At 36.3% G+C, this 16,621-nt stretch overlaps 2 pseudogenes across 1 annotated transcript; one reads left to right on the forward strand and one right to left on the reverse strand.

The window, feature by feature from the left end:
• The first annotated feature begins 9,866 nt into the window (after positions 1-9,866).
• LOC116906189 lies at positions 9,867-10,554 on the forward strand (annotated as a pseudogene).
• Positions 10,555-11,423: 869 nt separating this feature from the next.
• On the reverse strand, positions 11,424-13,690 carry LOC116905391 (annotated as a pseudogene). The gene has a single exon (XR_004388520.1). The product of XR_004388520.1 is annotated as a heat shock protein HSP 90-alpha-like (transcript).
• Between the last annotated feature and the right edge of the window lie 2,931 nt (positions 13,691-16,621).

Below are 16,621 nucleotides of genomic sequence, written 5' to 3' on the forward strand. Positions count from 1 at the left end.
TTAAATTGTATACTTGATTTTTTTTTATTTAACTTTGGAATGCATTTTCTGTCTAGAAAATAATCAATTGTTTAGATTTTCCAGTTTTGTAGAGTATAGGCTTTTGAAATGAGACCTAATGCTTTCTTGAATGTCCTAAGTTTTTGTTTTTATGTTTCTCTTTTCATTTCTGATTTTATTAGTTGTATACTGTCTGTTGCCTCTTAGTTAGTTTGGCTAAGGGTTTGTCTATCTTGTTGTTTTCTCAAAAAACCACCTCTTGGTTTTGTTGATTCTTTGTATTGTTTTCTTTGTTTCTATTTGATTGATTTTGGCCCTGAGTGTGATCATTTCATGCCTTATACACCTCTTGGGTTTGATTTGTTCTTTTATTCTCGAGCTTTTAGGTGTACGGTTAAGTTGCTAGTATGAGATCTCTCTAATTTCTTTATGAAGGCACTCTATGCTTTGAGTTTTCCTCTTAGCACTTTGTGTTCCATAAGATTGGGTATGTTGTGCCTCCATTTTCATTGAATTTTAGAAAGTCTTTAATTTCTTTATTTCTTACATGACCAAGCTATCATTTAATAGAGAGTTGCTCAGTTTCCATGAGTATATGGGTTTTCTGTTTTTTGTTATTGAAGTCCAGCCTTAGTCCCTGGTGATCTGAAAAGGTATTATTTCAATCTTCTTGTATCTGGTGAGGCTTGTTTTGTGTCCTATTATTGATGAGCTTTGGAGAAAGTTCCATAAAGTGCTGAAAAGAAGGTATATGGTCTTGTTTTGGGGTGGGAATGTTCTATAGATATCTGTTAAATCCATTTGGTTCATAACTTCTGTTAATTTCATTGGGTCTCTGTTTAGTTTCTGTTTGAATGATGACTTGTTCACTGGTGGGAGTGGGGTGTTGAAATAACCCCTATTTTTGTGTGTGGTTCAATATGTGTTTTGAATTTTAGTAAAGTTTCTTTTATGAATATGCGTGCACTTGCATTTGGGTCATAGATGTTCAAAATTGAGACTTCATCTTGGTGGACTTTTTCTTTGATGAGTATGAAGTCCTTCCCCATCTCTATTAATAAATTTTGGTTGAAAGTCTATTTTACCAGATAGTAGAATGGCTACTCCAGCTTGTTTCTTGGGACTGTTTGCTTGGAAAACTTTCTTTTAGTCCTTTACTCTGAGGTAGTGTTTGTCTTTGTTTCTGAGGTATGTTTTTATATATAGCAGAATGATGGATCCTGTTTATGAATCCAGTCTGTTCATTGGTGAATTGAATCTATTGATGTTGAGAGATATTAGTGACCAATGATTGTTCCTGTTATTTTGTTGCTGAAGGTGTTCCACGCCCCCTCTCTGTGTGTGTGTGTGTGTTTCTTTTCTTTTCAGTTTGCTGTGAGATAATTAATTTTTTGTGTTTTCTTGTGTATAGTTACTCTCCTTGTGTTGGAGTTTTCCTTCTAGTATCCTCTGTAGATCTGGAATAGTAGAAAGATATTGTTTAAATTTGGCTTTGTCATGGAATATTTTGGATTCTCCATCTAGGGTGATGGAGAGTTTTGCTGGCTATAATAGTCTATGCTGGCATCTGTGGTCTCTTACAGTCTGTAAGACATCTGTCCAGACCATTCTGGCTTATTCTCTGTTGAGAAGTCTGGTATTAATCTGATACTTCTGCCTTTATTATATTATTGGCTTTCCCCCTTGCAGATTCTATTATTCTTTCTTTATTCTGTACATTTAAATTTTGATTATTATATGGCTGGAGGATTTCCTTTTCTAGTCTAATCTATTTGGTGTTCAGTAGGCTTCTTCTATGTATATAGCCGTTTCTTTCTTTAGGTTAACAAAGTTTTCTTCTATTATTTTGTTGAAGATGTTTTCTGGCCCATCGAACTGGGAATCATCACCCCCTTCTATTAATATTATTCTTAGGTTTGGTTTTTTCATTGTGTCTGAAATTTCCTGCATGTTTTGAGTTATGAACTTTTGATATTTGATGTTTTCTTTGACCAATGTATCAATTTTTTGTATAGTATCTTCTCTTTCCTTCTCTTTTCCTTCTCTTGTATTCTGCTGGTGATGCTTATGTTTGTAGTTCCTGTTCTCTTTCTTAGATTTTCATTTTCCAGGGTTGTATCTCTTTGTATTTTCTTTATTGCTTCTATTTACATTTTTAGATCTTGGACAATTTTGTTCAATTCCTTCACCTGTTTGATTTTACTTTCCTGTATTTTTTAAGGGATTTATTTGTTTCCTCTTTAAGGGCTTCTGCCTGTTTTACTGTGTTTTCCTGTATTTCTACATTATTTACCTTCTCTTTGAAGGCCTCTATCATCTTCATGATATGGGATTTAAGGTCACAATCTTGCTTGGGCTTGCTGCAGCAGGAGAGCTGGGTTCTGATGATGCCCTATTTCATTGACTTCTGTTGATTATGTTCTTGCGCTCACCGTTCACCATCTGGTTGTCTTCGGTATTTGCTGACCTGTATGTCCTGGGACAAAGTAGTCCTCCTATGAGATAGACAGAGCTGTGGTGTTGTGTGTGGGGTTTACAAGCCAATCTGAGAGTGCAGATCTGAGAGTGCAGATGGAGGTTGAGACCAGAAGGGAGATGGAGCTTTGAGAGAGTGGAGAAATAGCCCCAAGTTTGCTGGGCTCTGTGGGGTCCCAAGAGGTGGAGGTAGTGAATCAGGGTTTTCACCTGTGTCCCTGGTTAGAGCTAGCCTTCTAAGAAACAGGCAAGGCAGAAGGGTGGAGGGTGGGTGGAGGAGGTATGAGGCTCTGAGGGTGCCTCTTCTAGATTTTTTGCTTCCTATTTTTACCTTACTATTAATTATCTTATTTTAATTTATTCATATTTTGCCCCTCTTGATTTTACAAAAGTATAATCAGATCTTCCTTCTCAAAGTACTTGAGATATTGAGAATTATTATGGAATGCTTAGGGAACTAGTGTTTCTACAACTGATTAAAATACTAATATTTATAGAACAGATTTTAGGTTTTTGGCATTCTGATATCTTAAAATTACCTTCAGTCAGTGAAATTGATGTCACTGTACACAACTTAGTTCCAGAGAGAATACCTAACAACTTACAACTGTTACTGACACAGATCAGATAGAATGTTTCATGCCCCAATGACTTTCTGGTAATTGGCTCCCTCTAATTCTTACATTATGTAAAACTTCTAAAATATATAGAGGAAATTCTGGATCTCTTGGGAGTACTTGTATAAAATATCTGTACTTAAACAGCAACACATTTCAAATTTCCTGTGTTAAGTTAATATTTTTGCTATTTTCCTTTAAAAAAGTGTCACTATTTAAATATACCACATTAAATGAGTATGAATGTGTGTGGTTGTAATATTGTTTTTGCAAAGCATAAATTAGAAACTATAAACAATCTGCCTGTCCATAATGTTTGGCTTGAAAATTTGTTTTCCATCATTAAAACCCTTCGGACAATTAGGAATGGAGTTAAGATATGTGATAAAAGCAATTAGAGAATGTTTTTGCCAAATTTGAGATAAAACAGAGACAAAAATAATTTATATTTTCATGCCAATAGTACTTGGAAAAATCCATATATATTTCAGGAGACTAGAAGAGATGAAAATAAATGAAACCACAGTGGATTTATTTGCTAAAATATCTCTCATTTAAGTCTTTGTATCATATACAGTATAAGGGCAAGAGCAAATGCTCAAATCTTATTTACCCTTGCCCTAGATCACAGATCCAGAATTTGAAAAGTACTTTTTGCTCCTTAACAGTCTTCTCATCTTCACCTTCCTTTATCCTGACTTTGTAGGAATTGCCAATATGATCATGGCACTTCAGTGCACTGCACTCCATTGTGCAGGCACCACATTTGACTTGCTTCCTAGAATGAATTCTTCATTCTCTGGAAGAATGTTCTTCTCTTCTCTTCTCTTCTCTTCTCTTCTCTTCTCTTCTCTTCTCTTCTCTTCTCTTCTCTCTCTTCTTTTCTTCTCTCTCTCTCTCTCTCTCTCTCTCTCTCTCTCTCTCTCTCTCTCTGTATGTGTGTAGAAGAGGCACATGCTGGCTCACATGAACACATATAGAGGCCAGAGATCAACATTAGATGTCATGCATCTGTTATGCTTAGCCTTTCTTTCTTTCTTCCTTTCTTTCTTTCTTTCTTTCTTTCTTTCTTTCTTTCTTTCTTTCTTTCTTTCTTTCTTTCTTTCTTTCTCTCTTTCTTTCTTTCTTTGAGTTATCCAATCAACCTAGAACTCTAAATCATCTAAACTTTTTGTCCAGTAAGCACTGGGGATCTGCTTGTTGCTGTTTCTCACCTCTGAATTTACAGGCATGTGTTGTCACACTTGGCTTTTTGTTTTTTTAATTTTGGTCTTTGGGGATCTAAATTCAGGTCCACAAGCTTGCTCATCAGACTATTAACTCACTGAGGCATCTTTCTACTTTGTCCTATTCAACCATTTAGGATTCATTTTAAATTTGACCTTTCCACAGCAAAAAGAGTAATTATAATGTCAGAGTTCACTGATCATTTCTTGGCCTGTATTAAAATTATGAACTCTTACTATGTAGTTGACATTACATGGAATACTATCAAGAATACAAAAGTACCATTAGGGGCCCATATCTTAGAATCTTACTGTAGAGCATTGCATGGTATTTTTATTCAGTAGGTTCTAACACACTATATTTTCCTACTTATCAATATTTCTTAGCAAGGTATTTTCTCCATCGAAAGTCTAGAATAAAGATTAAATCTAATCATTTCATCATAGAAACATACTTTAGTAAAGTAGCTGTGTCCCTATGTATGGATCTGGCTTAGTATATCACCCTAGGATATAGACTCTCATCTGGCTGTGCCAAACCCACCCTTTGACCCAAACAATTCCAGCATCCCACATCCCAGAATCTTACACTAGTACCTCAAAATCTGATCTGCTGAAACACTCACTCTTCCCTGGGAAATAGAGTCATTATTATGGTGTTTCATATCCATGGAGCCATAGCTGTGTCCTACAATTCTTGAGTCCTGCCTGATATTATAGCCCTGATTTCAAGAGCTTGATATAAAGGATATTAATAATTTGTACCCAACGTATTAATTCAGGATTCCTCACTTCTAGGAGAGCTACATCTGCCTGTATTGCGTGTTGTATTGCATGTGCCTCATTACACATTACATAGTGCATAATCTCTTGGTGGCCAGCTTGCCATTGTGTCTTGTTATCACAGGGACCTGTGTTGTGACTGTGTTCTACTAGTGGTACTGTGGGACTTTGCTGCTTCTCTGCACTTGTGTAGTACTGCTTCCTGACTTGAGAATCAGAACCTCAGTTGCATCACTAATCTTTAGCCTGTGCTACTATAGTTCTCATTAGAGTCACAATCTTCACTCCCAGGAGAGCTGCATCTGCCTGTAGTACAGGTGCCACATTATTTCACCAGAACAAAGAGACCATGATTCTTGCAATATAGCTTCTTGAGAATATATGCCTTGGACATAATGCTGCTATGGCTACTTGTGGTTTACATCAGTTCCAATATCCACTATTTACCTAATGCAGAGAAAAAAGGAGTGGACTATATATGAAAGACCTTGCTTAACCTGAATTGCTTGCAACACCTCTACAAGCTCTTGCAGCTTACAAGTCTGAGGGGGTTAGGAAAAGGAGAGAGAGAGGGAGAGAGAGAGAGAGAGAGAGAGAGAGAGAGAGAGAGAGAGAGAGAGAGCGAGAGAGCGCATAACTAGATCTGGCATAGGCTTTTGAATCTTCTAAGTCTATACTATGTGACTATGACACACTTCCTCTGCCAAGCCCACACTCCCTAATCCTTCCCAAATAGTTCCACCAACTGAAAACTAAACATTCAAATATATGAGCCTATAGGAGCTATTATTCTCATTTGAACACATTCATATAAATATTAATATGAAAGCCACACTCTTGATAATGAGGAAAGAAGGATGGTACTTTCAGAAATTAGAGCAAAGTCATAAAAATATTACAAGGTGTAATACAAGCAATTGAGCACAGTGATTTAACATATATTATATATAATATATTATATATAATAAGATTGAGAAAAGCAATAAAGAAGTACCTTTAGTATTACAAAAAGAACTATACTAAATATTGAAGTTCAAGAAAAGCAATAACAAAGTAGATCAAACAGAAAAAATAATCTATAAACATGAAGCCAATATTATGACTTCCTCTAGCTAATTGAAAAAATAAAAAGGAAAAAAGGAAAAAAATCAAAGATAAAAAGAATAAATAGGGTTGGGGATTTAGCTCAGTGGTAGAGCGCTTGCCTAGCAAGCGCAAGGCCCTGGGTTCGGTCCCCAGCTCCGAAAAAAAAAGAAAAAAAAAGAATAAATAAAATCTGCAGAATTTATGAGATGTCATTAAACAGCAATGATTCACATTATGGAACTTACAAAAGGAGAAGAGATGAAGAGACACAATGTTTGCAGCATAAAATACATGCTGAAATTTAATTTTCCAAGTCGTCCTTGGAGATGAGGACATCCAGAGCCACAAACTCAATAGTCCTCAAGTTTGTTCTACCCAATGAGGCTATTGTGAAGAAACTCTATAATTAAACTAAATAAAAATAGGGAGCTACAACAACTTTTAAAAGAATGTAAAACACAGGCAAGTGTCTTATTGGTGGTAAGGGGTTTAAGAAGTCTCACATCTAGCATAGGAGCTATTGGCAACTGAAGACTGCAGAAGGGAAATTCACTTTTCTTCAGGGATATGGGCCCTGCCAGGCTACCCAGGTGCCAGTAGCTGTCCTACAACCATGCCCATGCAGGAGATGGTCCTACAACCTTAAATATATAGAAAGCTCTAAGAGGACTCAGAGGGTTAAAAATATCACACAGAGTTGGGAGGAAAAAGTAGTGGTGGAGTTGGGAAGAAATTATAGGGGAAGAAATGAATATTAGAGTTATCTAAGCAAGTTATAGAGATGCGTGAAATTCTCAAACAATAAAAAGAAAAATGAATAAACATTATAAAAATATATATAAGAACAAATATTAATTTAAGTAAGGAGGTTGAAAGTAAAGAGCATTTATCGATTATAAAATTTTAGTTGTTGTAGACCTAAAATACTCTTATGCAAGTCTAAAATACATTTTTGTCAATTTTGCTACACCCACAGAGCAAACAGTTGTAGCACATGCATACACATGAAAGACAAAGCAGTCAAAGCCTAGCACTACTAAAAACCTGAAAGCCACAAAGATACACAAAAGAAACAAAGACAGAAACATAAAATCTACAAAACTAGGAAAAAATTTAAGATGTCAGAAATATTTTTATCTATCAAAATTTAAACATACGAATGCAAATAACTTTCCAATCCTGAGTAGATTAACACAAACCTAGTAAGACCCAAGTGCAGGTTAATTTTAGACAAGACCTTTCACTTTAAGGACAAGTGAGGTGAAAGTGAAGGAATGCAAGGCAATGCTGTAAATGGACAGCAAGGGGTGTGCACATATCACGTATGAAATAAGCCTCAAGACAAAGTTCCTGGAAGAAACTGAGAAACAGATGAAGAAGCAATCAACCCACTGTCCTACTTACAAATATATATGCTGATAAATATATGTTTATAAATATATAAACATATAAAGCATTAATGGACATGATGGGAGAGGTATGTAATAGTACAATAAAAGCACCCCACTTTTCAACAGTGGATAGACCAATCATACAGAAAATTTAAAAATTCCTGGCATTGGATTGCACTGTAAAGCTAATGTACTTATAAAAACAGAATTTTTCACTCAGCAGCATGATGTATACTCCGTACTCCAATGCACATGGAACATTTTCCAATAAAGGTATGATGTGTGTGCAACTGCAAAATTTGTCATAAATTAAAAAGGATTGAAAAATTATATCCAGTAATTTTTCTAATAATAATGGTATGAAACTTAGATCATGATGGGGATAATGTTAGAAAATTCACAAAAATATAGAAATTGGTCCTGTAGACATAAAAAAAAAAAACAAGAAAAAATTAAGATGCGTCTTAAGACATTTTTGTCCCTGTAGTTCTTTCAGACAGGAACAATTCTGTGTCAGTTTTTGACTGTGGGATGGCAACACCATCCCTCCACTTGATGTCCTGTCTTTCTATTGGAGGTGAACTCCACAAGTTCCCTCTCTCCACTGTAGGGCATTTCATCTAAGGCCCCTCCCTTTGAGTCCTGAGAGTCTCCCGCCTCCCAGGTCTCTGGTTAATTCTCCAGGATTCCCTCCACCACACCTCCTACTTCCCAAAATTGCCTGTTTCTGTTCTTTCTGCTGGCCCCCAGGGCTTCATTCTTGTTCCCCCCACCCAATACCTGTTCATGTTCTCCTCTTCCTCTCCCTGTCCCCTTTCCTACCCAGGTCCCTTTCTCCTTCCCCTACTTTTGTGATTGCTTTCTTCTCCCTCCCAACTGGGATTGCAGCATCCTCCCTTTCACCCTTCAGCTTGTTAACCTTCTTGAGGTAAAATTACAATAGAAATAGGCTTCTCAAATCTCTGGGATGAAACAAGGTTTCAAGAGGAAAGTTGACATCAAGGAATCCCTATACTAGGTTTTGGGAGATGGCTCAGCCAGCATGAAGTCCTGAATTTTATCTCTAGAATCCAAGTAAAAAGCCAGGAGAGAGTGCGATGGTATTTATTTTAATCCTAGAGCCTGGATGATCCCTTTAGCCCAAGTGACAGCCAGTTTATTTGAATATGTAAATTACAGATTAAATGAGAGAGCTTGTCTTAAACAAGATTTGTGAGTGATTGAGAAGGACACTGGTCATCAGCATCTGGCCTCTGCACATGTACACACATGTGTACAAACGCCCACCTTCCTTAGTACATACATATCAAACATATATACCATTTTATACACATGCATGACAAGACATATAGAAGAGAGATGGGGTGGAGGGAACCCTTGAGAATGAACCAGAGACCTGGGAGGTGAGAGACTCTCGACTCAAAGGAAGGGAACTTAGATGAAATGCCCTACAGTGCGGAGAGGGAACTTGTGGAGTCCACCTCCACTAGAAAGAAAGGACATCAAGTGGAGGTATAAAAGTGAAAGATAAAAATAAGTGCGTACTATAAAATGAGGATTCTAAATAAATGAGCTAGCACAGTTTCTCAAAGAATAAACTAAACCCATGTTTATCAAAAAAGAATTAAATAATAACCATCAGAACAGAAATGAACCAAATAAAAAGCAGAGAGGAAAGCACTCAACAAAGACTTAGTCCTTTGCAAAAATTTACAAACTTTTATCTACACACATGAAGAGATGAAGAGAGAGAGAGAGAGAGAGAGAGAGAGAGAGAGAGAGAGATCAAATAAAATCAGAAACAAATGTGGAGATATTTTAGAGACATACCAGAAATTAAAAGCATCATACAGAAATATTATCCTTACATATAAATAAATTTAATAACCTAGAAGAAATTAATAAACTGTAGAGAATAATAATGAACCAAGATTGAGTCAGGAAGAAACAGAATGTGTAAATGAATTACTAACAGAGTTGACAAAAATTAAAAATCTTCCAACAGAGAAAAGGCCAGAACCAGATGGCTGAATGGCTTAATTCTGCCAAATATTCAGTAGATTATTAGAAATATTTCACAAAGTCTTCTAAAAATTAGAGCTAGGGGAAGTAATTCTAAATAAATGTGAACCATAATCATCCTGGTGAGTCCCGACACTGATCATCTTCACACTGAGCTTGTGATTGCTAAGTATTTCTTCCTTAAAAGATTATTTGCACCTCTCTGCTCCTCTGTATTCTAGAGACAGTCACATCTTTTCCTGCAGGACTAGCCTTGTTCCTTTGACATGACAGTAAAGACTGGAGTGAACAGATTTGGCCATATTAGGCACCTGGTTACCAGGGCTGCCATCTCATCTAACAAAGTGGAAATTATGACCCAGTCATTGATGTCAACTACATGATCTACATGTTCCAGTATGACTCTACCCATGGAAAGTTCAATGGTATAATCAAGGCTGAGAATGGGAAGTTTGTCTTCAATGGAAAACCATCTTCCAGGAGTGAGATTCCTCTAATATCAAATGGCAGTGATGCTGGTTCTGAGTAAGCTGTGGAGTCTACAGGCATCTTCACCACCAGGGAGAGGGCTGGGCTCAATTGAAGGGTGTGGTCAAAAGGGTTATCATCTCCACCTCTTCTCCTGATACCCCCATATTTGTGATGGATGTGAACCACAAGAACTATGACAACTCACTCAAGATTGTCAGCAATGCTTCCTGTACCACCAACTGTTTAGACAACCTGGCCAAGGTCATTCATGACAACTTTCGCATCATGGATGCACTCATGACCATAGTCCACACCATAAATACCACTCAGAAGACTGTAGATGACCCCTCTGTAAAACTGTGGCATGATGACCATTAGGCTGTTCAGAACATCATCCCTATATCCAATGGTGCTGCCAAGGCTGTAGGCCAGGTCATTCCAGAGCTGATGTTATCTGTTTTACTTTTTTTGTCTCTGTATTAGAACACATTTAAGAAATCATTACATGAGCCAACACAGCATATTCCTATGGGTTTTTTGTTTTTTTGGTTCACATTTAATATTTGTGTCCATTCCATTTTAAGTTGGGTTTTGTATATGGTCAGTTTTAACTAAGGTATGGCATAAATATGTGGGCATAAAATTTTATTTGTGTGATTTCTTGAAAAGGGTATTTCATTTTCTTTGTGTATTCTTGATATTGACACCCCACCCAAAAAACGTTTGATTATATATGCATACATAATTTTACTTTTGGGTCTTCAATTCTAATTCATTGGTCCATATGGTTTTTTTTTTTATATAGTTAGCATTGAAATTTGTTTTTAGGTAAGAAGTTCTGATGTGAACACCTCTATATTTCATATCTAATTTTCTTTTTTCTTTTTATCTCATCTGTATTTACCTTTTAAAGCAGAATGCAATTGGGCACTGTTATTTCCACATTCACAAGCCTTGCTGAGTTGCAAGACCTAGGGGAACGTAAGGTTTTGTTCTCGGTACTTTGAAAAACAAGCTACTTGGGGGAATTCCTCTGACAAGTTGTTTTAACTTGCGTTTACTTCTAAGACTAGTACATGCAGAATTAACTACAGGGAATGAAAAAAAAATTTAAGATGAAACTTAAGGCTTCTTAATTTGGTCTACTAAGGAATCCAGCTCAATAGCTAAACACTTCAGACCACATAGTTAACATTAACAGTAGGTTACATTACGTCTTACAACAAACATTCTATCAACCTCTTGAGTAAAACCTATAGTATCACAGTATCACATGTAGAAATTTTTATCTTCCCCTTAGTTTTCATGCCACACAGATGTTTGAAATGTTCACAAAAAATAAACAAAACCATGGAAAATATATTATCAGAAGGAATGAAGGTAAGCATCAAACACATAGTTCTGGGGAAGCCTAGTCTACTTCTTCCATGCGTGATGTGTCATCATCTCCTTCCAGGGGTGGCATTTCTTCAGTTACAGCAGCACTGGTATCATTCACAGTAGGGTCATCCTCTTCAATACCTAGACCAAGCTTGATCATCCTGTAGGTCCTGCTAGCATGGGTCTGGGGATCTTCCAGACTGAAGCCAGAAGACAGGAGTGCAGTTTCGTACAGCACGATGACCAGATTTTTCACAGATTTGTCATTCTTGTCAGCCTCTGCCTTTTACCTTAAGGTTTCAATAATGGAGTGATCAGGATTTATCTCCAGGTGTTTCTTTGCTGCCATGAAACCCATTGTTGAGTTGTCTCTGAGGGCTTGAGCTTTCGTGATTCTCTCCATGTTTGCTGTCCACCCATATGTGCTTGTGACAATACAGCATGGGGATGTCACCAATCTGTTTGACACAACCACCTTTTCAACCTTTTCCTCCAAAATATCTTTCATAATTTTGCAGAGGTTCTCAAATTTTGTCTTTTTCTCTTCCTGTTTCTTCTTTTCCTCTTCATCTTCTGGAAGTTCCAGTCCTTCTTTGGTAACTGACACCAAGGTCTTGCCCTCAAATTCCTTCAGCTGTTGCACACAATACTCATCAATGGGCTCAATCATATAGATTACTTCTAAGTCATGCTTTCGGAGACGTTCCAAAAAGGCTGAGTTAGCAACCTCGTCCTTGGTATCACCTGTGATAAAATAGATGTGCTTCTGGTTTTCCTTCATTCTGGGGCAGTAGTCCTTCAGAGAAACCATCTCATCCCCAGAAGCAGATGTGTAGTATCTCAACAGCTCTGAAAGCTTCTTCTGATTTTAAGAGTCTTCATGAATTCCAAGCTTTATATTTTTTTGAGACCTGCTCATAAAACTTTTTGTAGTTCTCTTTATCTTCAGCCAGTTCAGAAAATAGTTCTAAGCATTTCTTGACCAAATTCTCTCTGATAACTTTCAGAATTTTGCTTTGCTGCAGCATTTCATGGGAAATATTTAGAGGGAGATCCTCAGAATCCACAACCCCTCTGATGAAATTCAGATACTGAGGAATTAACTCCTCACATTTATCCATGATAAAACCTCTGCGAACATACAACTTGATGTTGTTTTTTTTTTTCTTTCTGTTTTCAAACAGATCAAAAGAAGTGCGTCTTGGGACAAAAAGAAGAGCCCGGAATTCTAATTGTCCTTCAACAGAAAAATGCTTTACTGCCAAATGTTCTTCCCAATCGTTGGTTAAGCTCTTGTAGAACTCTCCATATTCTTCATTCGTAATGTTATCAGGATTTCTGGTACAAATCAGCTTTGTTTTGTTGAGTTCTTCTTGATCAATGTACTTTTCCTTTTACTTCTTCCTTTTCTTCTTGTCACCATCCTTTTCTTTTTCTTCTTCATCAGAACCAACATCTTCTATTTCAGGCTTGTCATCAGACTCCTTTTCTTCTTTTTCTTTTTCTTCCTCTTTCTCTTCCTTTTCTTCAGTCTCATCATCACTGATTTCCTTGTCATGTTCCTTCTCCACAAAGAGAGTAATGGGATAGCCAATAAACTGAGAATGTTTCTTCACAATTTCTTTTTTCTCCTTTCTCCCAAATACTCAGTTTGGTCTTTCAGATGAAAGATAACCTTTGTTTCATGACCCATTGGTTCATCTGTGTCAGTCCTCACTATGAAAGATCCCCAAGCTGAGGACTCCCAAGTGTACTGCTCATTGTCATTATGCTTCGTGAGGACAGTCACTTTCTCAGCAACCAAATATGCAGAGTAAAAACCAACACCAAACTGGCCAATCATAGAGATATCTGTACCAGCTTACAAAGCCTCTATGAAGGCTTTGGTGCCTGACTTGGCAATAGTGCCAAGCTTATTGATCAAATCAGCCTTGATCATTCCAGTGCCAGTATCCACAATAGTGAGGGTTCGGTCTTGTTTGTTGGGAATGAGATTAATATGCAGCTCTGTCCCCGAGTCCAGTTTAGTAGGGTCTGTCAAGCTCTCATACCTGATCTTATCCAGAGCATCTGAGGAATTGGAAATGAGCTCCCTCAGAAAGATCTCTTTGTTCGAGTAGAAAGTGTTGATGATCAAGGACATTAACTGGGCAATTTCTGCCTGAAAGGCAAAGGTCTCGACTTCTTCTTCCTCCTCCTCCTCCATTGGTTGGTCTTGAGTCTGGGTTTCCTCAGGCATCTTGGCTGAATGAGCAGGCAAGAAACGTGACTAACCGCACCGGGACACTGAAGCAACTCATATCTAATTTTCTATCATCTATTTTTAGTCCTTTTAAGTAATATAATTTTGCATTTTATAAATGTAAATGTAAATTTCATGAATGTAATCAGGAATTTGAAAATTGCTTTGGAATATACTAGTCCATGAATAACAAATGCCCTTCTATTTGTGGTTTCCTTAAAGTGTCTTTTATCAATATTTTATAGGGTTTTTTTTTTGTAATAAAAGTCTTGGGCTTTCTTGGTCAAATTTACTTGTAAGTATTGTACTTTTAATAAGAATCATTTCTTAATTTTTGATAAATCATTCTTACTATATAGACATGGGCTGATATTTGTATGTGGACTTTATATCCTGTAAATTTACTGAGTCAATTTACTACTTAACTTTTGGGGGAGTCCAAAGACCCCAAATCATTTTTCTTTGTGAAAAAATGCCATATGCCACCAAGATAATTGAGTTTCTTATACTGGTGTCTTTGATTTCTTTCTTTTTTCTTAATTGCTTTGTCTTGGATTTACACCAAATTAAACAGTAAGAGAAGACACTCTTGCTTTGTTCTCATCTTAGAAGCAATACCTTCTGCTTTCAACAAGGATTACAATATTAGCTGTTGACTCATCTAAATTTGTCATTATTGATGGAGATAACAATATTTTTCATCTTATTTATTACGGATTTTTTTCCCATGGGTTCTGTCAGTTCTTTAAATCTTACATTTCTTCTTTACAACTATTGATTGTTTTTTACATCTTACATTTTGTAAGAATGACTGTTTAATGAGCGGTATGTGCGTCCCACAGATAAATCCTACTTGGTCATAGATATGCACTTTAAAGAACAGTTTGTTTTCTACTTCTTCTCAATTTGGTATTAGTAGAATAGAACAATAATATGAAACGGGATGTTATGTCTCCTTTCTGATATTATAAACTGATGTTTGGGGGAGTCTTTTTGGGCTAAGGATTAGTTGCTATCTTTAATCTCATAAATCAAAATTTTAAGTTTTATATTTAAAACTTTAAAATTTAGTCAAATTTTACTGTTGTTTTCTTATTGCCTACTTCACATCTTTCTTTACTCATAATTTTTGTCTTGATAAATTTATGTAATTTCTAATTTAACTATTTTCTTGAAATAAAAGTTCAGGACTTATATTTATGATCCTTGCTTTTATGATGTAGGCATTTATGGTTGTGAACTTCCCTTTAGCACTGATTTTCCTCTCCTCATAAGTCTCGATACATCTGCTCTCAGTTTATTTGCCTTGAGATTTTTAATTGTATTTTGATATCCTATTGCATAATATCTTAGTTGACTTTTTATTTCTGTAATAAAATACTCTGGCAAAATAAATTTGAGGGTGAAATAGTTTATCTTGGTTCCCTGTTGAAGATTTTAGTCCATTATGGTGGGGAAGCCACAGCAGCAGAAGCTGGACACATAATATCCATGATCAGGAAACAGAGAGCAACAATGCAGTACACAGTTTGCTTTGTGTATCCCATGAGTCCAGGATTTCAGCCTAGGGAATAGTCTCACCCACAATGTAGATGGGTGTTTCCATATCTACTAACATAATTAAGACAATCCCTGCACAGGCCCAACTCCCAGTTTCTGTCCAATTAACACAACAATTGACACAAGTTGACAGGTATCAGGACTAGTTATATGATTGTCTGCTTAATTTTTATGCATTTTTGAATGCTCCCATGTCTTTGTATTATTGACTTGTAATTTTACTTAATTGTTGTAGGAAAAATATTTGAAATGATTTGTCTTCTTACTTGTGTTAAGATTTGCTTTGTAACCTTGCACATATTCTGTCCCAGATGTTTCCTACACTTAAGGATCAGTATTCAGCCATAGTGAGGAAGGAGAATTTTGCACAAGTCTTGCTCAGGAGCTGTATGGTATTACTAAATAATGGCAAATATTTTGTTATTTTTATTTAGATAAGCAATCATTATAGTTAGGTAAAGTGCTGACATTTCCTATTTTTTTTTCTTTGCTATCTATTTTTCTTTCTATATCTGTCAAAGTTTGCCTTATATATTTAGGTGTTTCAATGTTGTGCATGAATATATATTCACAAATACATATATCTATATGTATATATAAATATTTATACAGAGATATATGTTTACAGAAATATATCTCTCTATAAACATATATATAGACACCATTTATATATAATACATTACTAGCCACTATATTTTGCTCTTGATTAAAGACTAAGATTTTTTTAATTACCACCTTTACTATTCTGATTGAACTTGACTTGCACGTATGTTGTCTTAAAATATATTTGCTTCTTCCCTTTGGATTATGGTTCAGGTAGAATATCTCTCTGGCCATTTACTGATAAATCAGCACTGTCCCTGGGCTGTGCTTGAGTGGGGTTAGAGCTGCCTGATGGGGCCGCTTCTATTATGCAGGTAGATCTAAACCTTACTGGCTTGAACTTGGGATCAGTGCTGCACATGGCTCATGCCAGGTGTCCAGGAAGCTAAGACTATCCATATCCACAGTTGAGTGTGTTAACTAGGCTATTTGCTACATTTATTTGTAGTCAGGTCTGGATCGGCATGCTTCTTAACTGGTTTCTTCAGGATTTCAGAAAGATTTTGCTTTCAGGACCTATATCAAACTTACCTGAAGACAGATCCCCCAACCATTGCTTCTTTTTTTTCTTCTCTTTTTTTTGTCTTAAAAATTCAAACACTTTTATTATTTATTTTTTAAAGTTGGTATCTTCTTTTTATTGCATATTTGCTTATTTCTACTTCAAATGTTATTCCCTTTCCTGGTTTCCTGTCCATAAGACCCCTATCCCATCCCATCCCCCTTCTTCTAGGAGGGTGTTCCCCCTCCCCAACCACTCCCCAC

This window comes from Rattus rattus, chromosome 7 (genome assembly GCF_011064425.1).
Source record: "Rattus rattus isolate New Zealand chromosome 7, Rrattus_CSIRO_v1, whole genome shotgun sequence".
Lineage (NCBI taxonomy): Eukaryota > Metazoa > Chordata > Mammalia > Rodentia > Muridae > Rattus > Rattus rattus.